We start from the raw sequence: 6,546 nt of genomic DNA on the forward strand, positions 1-6,546 counted from the left end.
GATAGATAGTAGTCCTAATTTCGAAATATTGCTACTAGATTTTCTTGATTTAGTCGGGAAAAAAAACAAAAAAAAAATCAGAATTAATTCGAAAAAAAATAATAATATATTTTTGTTTATTTTATTTTTCAGTTTAATGTACGCTAGTTTTGGTTTAATTTAAATAATTCCCCTTGGTTTTTCTTTATGCCATGGTTCTTTTCCAAGGGTGTATTTGAACCGGGTATAGTAATTTTTTTTCTCCTTTATGTCAATTGAATAAAAAGTTCCTAAATTAAAGAGTTAATTCTTCTCACATGCACATGCTTGAAAAGTGATATATGCCTTATTTGTGATGTTCAAATCTCAATTCTTGATTCTAAAGTAAGTGCCTTAAATTGTATAATTATGACTATGCTTAACTGCTTTGACTAGAGAGTCGAGAAAGATCCAAGCTTGAGTGAATTGTGTGCCCATGTGTGAGTAAGGATTGCTGGAATATTCTGTGTATAATAGTTGATGTCTAGAACTTGCCCCCAAGTGTTTTGCAAAGCGAAATAGTAGCATTATTCAGTTTAGGAGATGATATAGGCATTTCTTTGTTGAGCCAGTTTGATAATTATTTCCACCTAATTGTATATATCTTAGTCAAACCTTTTGAGCCGTTAATCCTATTTCTTTGGCACCCACGTTATAAACCTTACCAATTTATGTAATATATTAGTTGTTTGCACCTCTATCTCTCATGAGCACTTAATGTTGTTTTAATGTTGAAGAAGTTGAGAAGAGATTGGTTGGTTTATTTGAAAAAAAATCAAAAAAAGAGTGAAGAATAATTCATATATGTATATATGTATATATATAGGGGATGAATTTTCAGTAGTAACATTCCCTAACCTAAGGTGCTTGAAGAGAATGGAATTTGTTGTTAGTATGTAAAATCTCAAAAAGGTTGGAGATGGTTTAACATAGGAATGATGCTGAAATTTTGAAATATGTTGTATGTATGGAAGTGTTCAAAGAGGTGTAGTTACTACATTCTATATTTTTCACACTTTTTTTTTCTAGCCTACATTACAACCAATAAAAGTCCTACTAGATCCTTGACTGAATAAGTTCAATTAGTAGAGTATTACACTAGGGGCAAGCATATGGTATGTCATTTGTTGCACATGAATTTCAATTTTGAGAGTGAGTTAATTCTTCCTATTTTGAGTTCCTGAATATTCTTGATTATTATTTTGAGAGGAACTAGTCTATATTATTTGTGGGAAGGCACATGATTTTTAAACGCAAGGAGAATTTTTGACCTTTGTGTTAGAGCAAGTAAGCAAGTTATGAAAATGCGTGGCACTTGTGAGTCATGTCTTGAGGTTGAATTATTATGAATTAGTACCTAAGTGTCAACATATGTTATTACAAGAAATTGTTTGATAAAAAGATCGTCCTTATGTGAAGTGTATGTTAATTGCTCGAGGACGAGCAATGGTTTAAGTGTGGGGTGTTGATAATAGGCTAAATTGTTTAATATAGCCTATGTTTTAGCTCAACTTAAGGATGGTTTACTATTGTAAATGTTCAAATAATGCAAAAATTGACTCTAATCATGACTTTAATGTCTCACAGGAGTTCAATAAATAAATGAGGATTTATGATGGTAATCAAGTGAAAAATGGAGTCAAATGACGAAAAGTTGAGCAGCAACATCTTAACAAGAGAAAACCCCACTAGCGCTGGTCATGCGCTGGTCATGCGCTGGTCATGCGCTCCCGCGCTAGTTCAGTGATTTGGACAGAAAGAAACCCCACTAGCGCGGGTCATGCGCTGGTCATGCGCTCCCGTGCTAGTCCTGTCCGGGAAATCAATTATTTGGGGGCAAAATGGAAAATCTGAGAGGATCCACTCAACTTACATAAAGTAAAGCTCTATTATTGGGAGAAGAAAATCAGATTTTGAGGGAGAAAAAGCCATAGAAGAAGGAGGAGCTTCATCTTGGAGCTAAGAAAGGAGAAGAAGAACAACATCTTGGAGCAAGGATTCAAAGAGTTCTTCTAAACTTTCTTCTATTTGCTTGTTAATATTATGTTTAAAACTTTTATTGTTGATTTTTGTATGATTATGAGTAGCTAAAAACTCTAGTATTCTTGGGTCATGGATGTTAGATAATTATGTTATTTGAAGCTTAGATTGAAGATATTGAATTTATTGTTATGGGTTGTTTATTTGATTCTGCTTCTAATTATTTTACTGCGTAGCTAACAGTGAAATATTATTTACGAATCTTGAGTTAAACTTGAAAAAGGAAATTCTTGGTTGCATATAGAATCAAATAGAACAAGTTTTGAATCTCGGGCATCGGGTGAAGAATTCGCAATTAAGATAGACATATACTTAATTGCCTTGTTTGGTTGAAAAATAGGAGTTGTAAATGCATTCTTGCTAATATTAATACCATAGACATATAGGTATTAGTTTAACTTGAATAGATGCATAAGAACTCGAAAGATTCTTATGAATATTATTAACCCTATAATCAATAACCCGGATAATTCAATAAATCCATTTTAAGCTAAAATAGTAGCATAATTTCTAGCAAGTCCATGACCCGGGAATATATTTATCCAAATTGTTATAAACATATTGTGAAATTGGTGTAGTAATTTTGTGTTGAATTATTGTGCAATTATTAAGTAAGTTGTAAATTGGTTCTTTATATATTTTGTGATAATTTAGCTTGAATTGATAATTGTTTGAGTCTACATCAGTCGATAAGTTGATCACAATTCCTCGTGGGAACGATACTTTACTTACTACTATATTACTTGTCGATCGCGTACACTTGCGTGAGTGTTTTAGTCGCAACAACAGTCAACTTAATGGTCTTTTGCAGTGGACTTGGGCATCTACAATGGGAGCATGGAATTAGTGGACCCTTTTGGTATGCAAGTGGAGCTACTATTCAGGTACATACTATTCTTCACCTTCTCAACAAGGAAGGAAGGAAGTTAGGAAGGAAGAAAATTTTCTATTTAATTTGTTACACAACAGGTGCTCCTTTTTGGTGTGATGGCAATAGAGATCAAACGAAAAGCTCCTTATGCTCATACACTCTGTGAAATCGTCAAAGCAAGGTTTGTATTAAGATGAAGATAATTCTGCTGTATCCTTAAAAACTTCACTTTGACTATTATTTTCTCATATTTTCAGATGGGGAACTGCTGCTCATCTTGTTTTTCTGGGGTTTTGCTTCTTGACAAACATTATAGTAACAGCTATGTTGCTTCTTGGTGGATCAGCTGTCGTTAATGCACTCACCGGCGTCAATATATATATGCTGCAAGTTTTCTTATTCCTCTTGGTGTTATAGTTTACACCTTAGCAGGAGGGCTAAAAGCTACTTTCTTGGCTAGCTATATACATTCTGTCATAGGTATCTAAATTTTATCTCTTTATATTAGCTTCTCTTTTTCACGCGCTCATCTAAGAAATTTTCTGGTTGTTGATTTCAGTACACGTGGTTTTAGTCATCTTTGTGTACCTGGTTTATGTTGCTAGCAATGAACTTGGCAGCCCAAGCCTCGTTTATAGACGTTTATTAGAGGTAGCAAGCAAGTCAAGAAATTGTCAAGAGCCCATCTCCCATGTTGGACAATCTTGTGGTCCTGTTACTGGGAATTTCAAAGGGTCTTATGTTACTATGTTGAGTTCAGGTGGTCTTGTCTTTGGTATCATCAACATCGTGGGAAATTTTGGCACAGTTTTCGTTGACAATGTAACTTCTTTCGTATAATTTAGCAAGAAACTGGCTTATGAAATGTCACTGTAACCATCATTTCCTAATAGCCAAAATATTGAAATGTAGGGGTACTGGGTAAGTGCCATTGCCGCAAGACCATCATCGACGCATAAGGGCTATTTGTTGGGTGGTCTAGTTTGGTTTGCTGTGCCATTCTCTTTGGCAACATCACTATGTCTTGGAGCACTAGCTCTTGATCTACCAATAACAGCAAGTGAGGCTAGGCATGGACTAGTTCCTCCAGCTACAGCTATTGCTTTGATGGGAAAAGGGGGTTCGATTCTTCTCCTCACAATGCTCTTTATGTAAGTGCCTAATCAAGAATTACGCGTGGAAAATGTTCTGTTAACTTTCAATTACGTATATGACTTCTTCTGTGTTGATTAGGGCTGTCACATCAGCTGGTTCATCTAAGCTAATTGCAGTCTCTTCATTATGTACATATGACATCTATCGTGCATGCATCAATCCGGATGCAAGTGGAAAACAAATTCTAAAAGTTTCAAGAGGAATTGTATTAGGATTTGACTGTTTCAAGAGGAATTGCTTTCATGCTTTTATGGCGAAAAGCAAACAGTTTTGGTGCAATCCTGGCGGGGGCGGCACGACGAATTTTGTGGCCTAAAGCCAAACTTTATGAGGGGCCTTAACTTTAAAAAAAAAATTAATTATTTATTTGAAGTCTATATTTTTTAGCTTTTCTTAGATACAAAGTTATTAATAATTTTCTTATAATCAATAACTTTTAATAAGTATTTCTCAACTGACAATATAGCTAATTCATTTAACCTTTCTTGTGACATTGTTGTCCTTAGGTAAGATTTTATCAATTTTAATTTTGAAAACTTCTTTCCGCCGAATCAATGGTAACATGAGTTATTAACATTATTCCGTAAGAAATTTAGGCATTTGAAAAAGAATTAAATCTTTTTATTTGATTAAATGTATCAATTAAATTGTATCTTCTAATTGTACTATTTTCCTTAATACTTTTAATTCAGAAATAAATTAAAACCATCAATATCGAATTAATTATTATGCTTTAAGGAACATTCAAGATTAAGGCAATATTTTTTCAAATTTCCAATATCTAGTGATCTTAGTTTTTACTGCCAAATAGAAAACCAAAAATATTTTCATATGCTTTGAATTGTTCAAATCTATTTTGAAGTGAAAAAATAGTCTTATCTATTATGTATAAAAGTAATCAACACTAAAGGACTCTTCGAAAGATTTTGAGATTTCATTATCAACATTTACATCAACTTGTTATTTCCTATATATCACACATTTCTTACGAAATTCGGGTTCGATATTCATTTCAAGTGCAATTTTTTTGGTAGAAACCATAGCAGTTGCAAATCCTTCTTCTCTATATTTGTTAAAGAAAGAAATCAAACTTTTTTCACTTTGCAGAACTTTTTTTAAGCTTATACATAGTCCATTAGATGTAATAAAAAATGGGGTCTCCACAAATATATGGCAAAAAGCAAACAGTTTTGGCGCAATCCTGGGGACAGTTGTTGGCTGTTTGTTAGGGATTATCACTTGGTTATCGGTCACTAAGATCGAGTATGGAAGGATAAATCTTGATACAACTGGTAGAAATGCGCCAATGCTTGCAGGAAACCTTGTTTCTATACTTACTGGTGGAGCTATTCATGCTGTTTGTAGCTTTCTAAGGCCCAAGAACTATGATTGGCAGACTACTAAGCAGATCACTGTGGTTGAAAAGGAAAAAAGTGAATTGCCACCTGAAGAGTTCAAAGAGGAAAAGCTCAACAGAGCCAAAGCATGGATAATCAAATGGGGCATTGGTTTCACAGTCGCGATACTAGTTCTCTGGCCTATTCTTACACTTCCTGTGGGTAAGTCTGAAAAATTTAATCCTTCTGCTACTTCAGTGTTAGTGTGAATGCTCGATGATAAATTGGTTGCAAACTTGATAATGCAGGGCAATTTAGCAAGGGATACTTCACATTCTGGGCTGTAATAGCTATTGTATGGGGTACAGTGGGATCAGCAGTTATTATTGCTTTACCATTGATGGAAAGCTGGGGAACAATCTAAAGTGTGCTTAATGGCATGTTTACAAATGACAGAGTTATGGAAAAGTTGGAAGACTTCAACTCCAAGCTGAATATTTATTATAGCAATGCCTGAAGTAGAAAGGGTGTATTTACTTGAGAAAGAAAGGAGCAAGAGAAAGGAAGCATCAGAATCCGATCAGATTGTTGCTTCACCAAGTCATTGAATTCCCAGAGAAAACAAGTCGATCAGTGTGTATTTTAAGTCTAAAAAAAGACAGAGGTGCTTTATACATACTGTCACTTTCTGCAAACTAATGTGACTACAATGATTGTATAAAGTACTATGATTTTGCTTGACGCCCTGAAAATAGTGTGGTTTTGCTTTTGAAAGTACATCATTGTCTGGTTTGAATTTTGTTTTGGAATGTCTGTTTAAACATTGGAAGAACTCAAGAAGCCATGTGCCAACTCTTTGGCTATCCCATGTGACCAGACAATCTTTCCGATCAGCCTGAAGAGATTTCAAGGCATAAAAAAGCAGCAAATATCTCTACTGAGTTCAAACAGTAATAAAAACTGAAAACTGTGAGTAGTTGAAAATTGCTTCTGATGGATTATTATATGCAGCGGAAGCAATCCCAGTATCAAAATTACATGTAATTTAGATAACTAGCATAAACGGGATTTCACGGGTTACCTCTTGAAGCGTGAACATATCTCTTCTACCACGTGAGCCTTCAG

At 34.4% G+C, this 6,546-nt stretch overlaps 1 pseudogene; it reads left to right on the forward strand.

The window, feature by feature from the left end:
• Positions 1–2,835: 2,835 nt before the first annotated feature.
• LOC107810087 (urea-proton symporter DUR3-like) lies at positions 2,836–6,321 on the forward strand (annotated as a pseudogene).
• The last annotated feature ends 225 nt before the right edge of the window (positions 6,322–6,546 follow it).

This window comes from Nicotiana tabacum, chromosome 1 (assembly GCF_000715075.1).
Source record: "Nicotiana tabacum cultivar K326 chromosome 1, ASM71507v2, whole genome shotgun sequence".
NCBI classification, from domain to species: Eukaryota; Viridiplantae; Streptophyta; class Magnoliopsida; order Solanales; family Solanaceae; genus Nicotiana; species Nicotiana tabacum.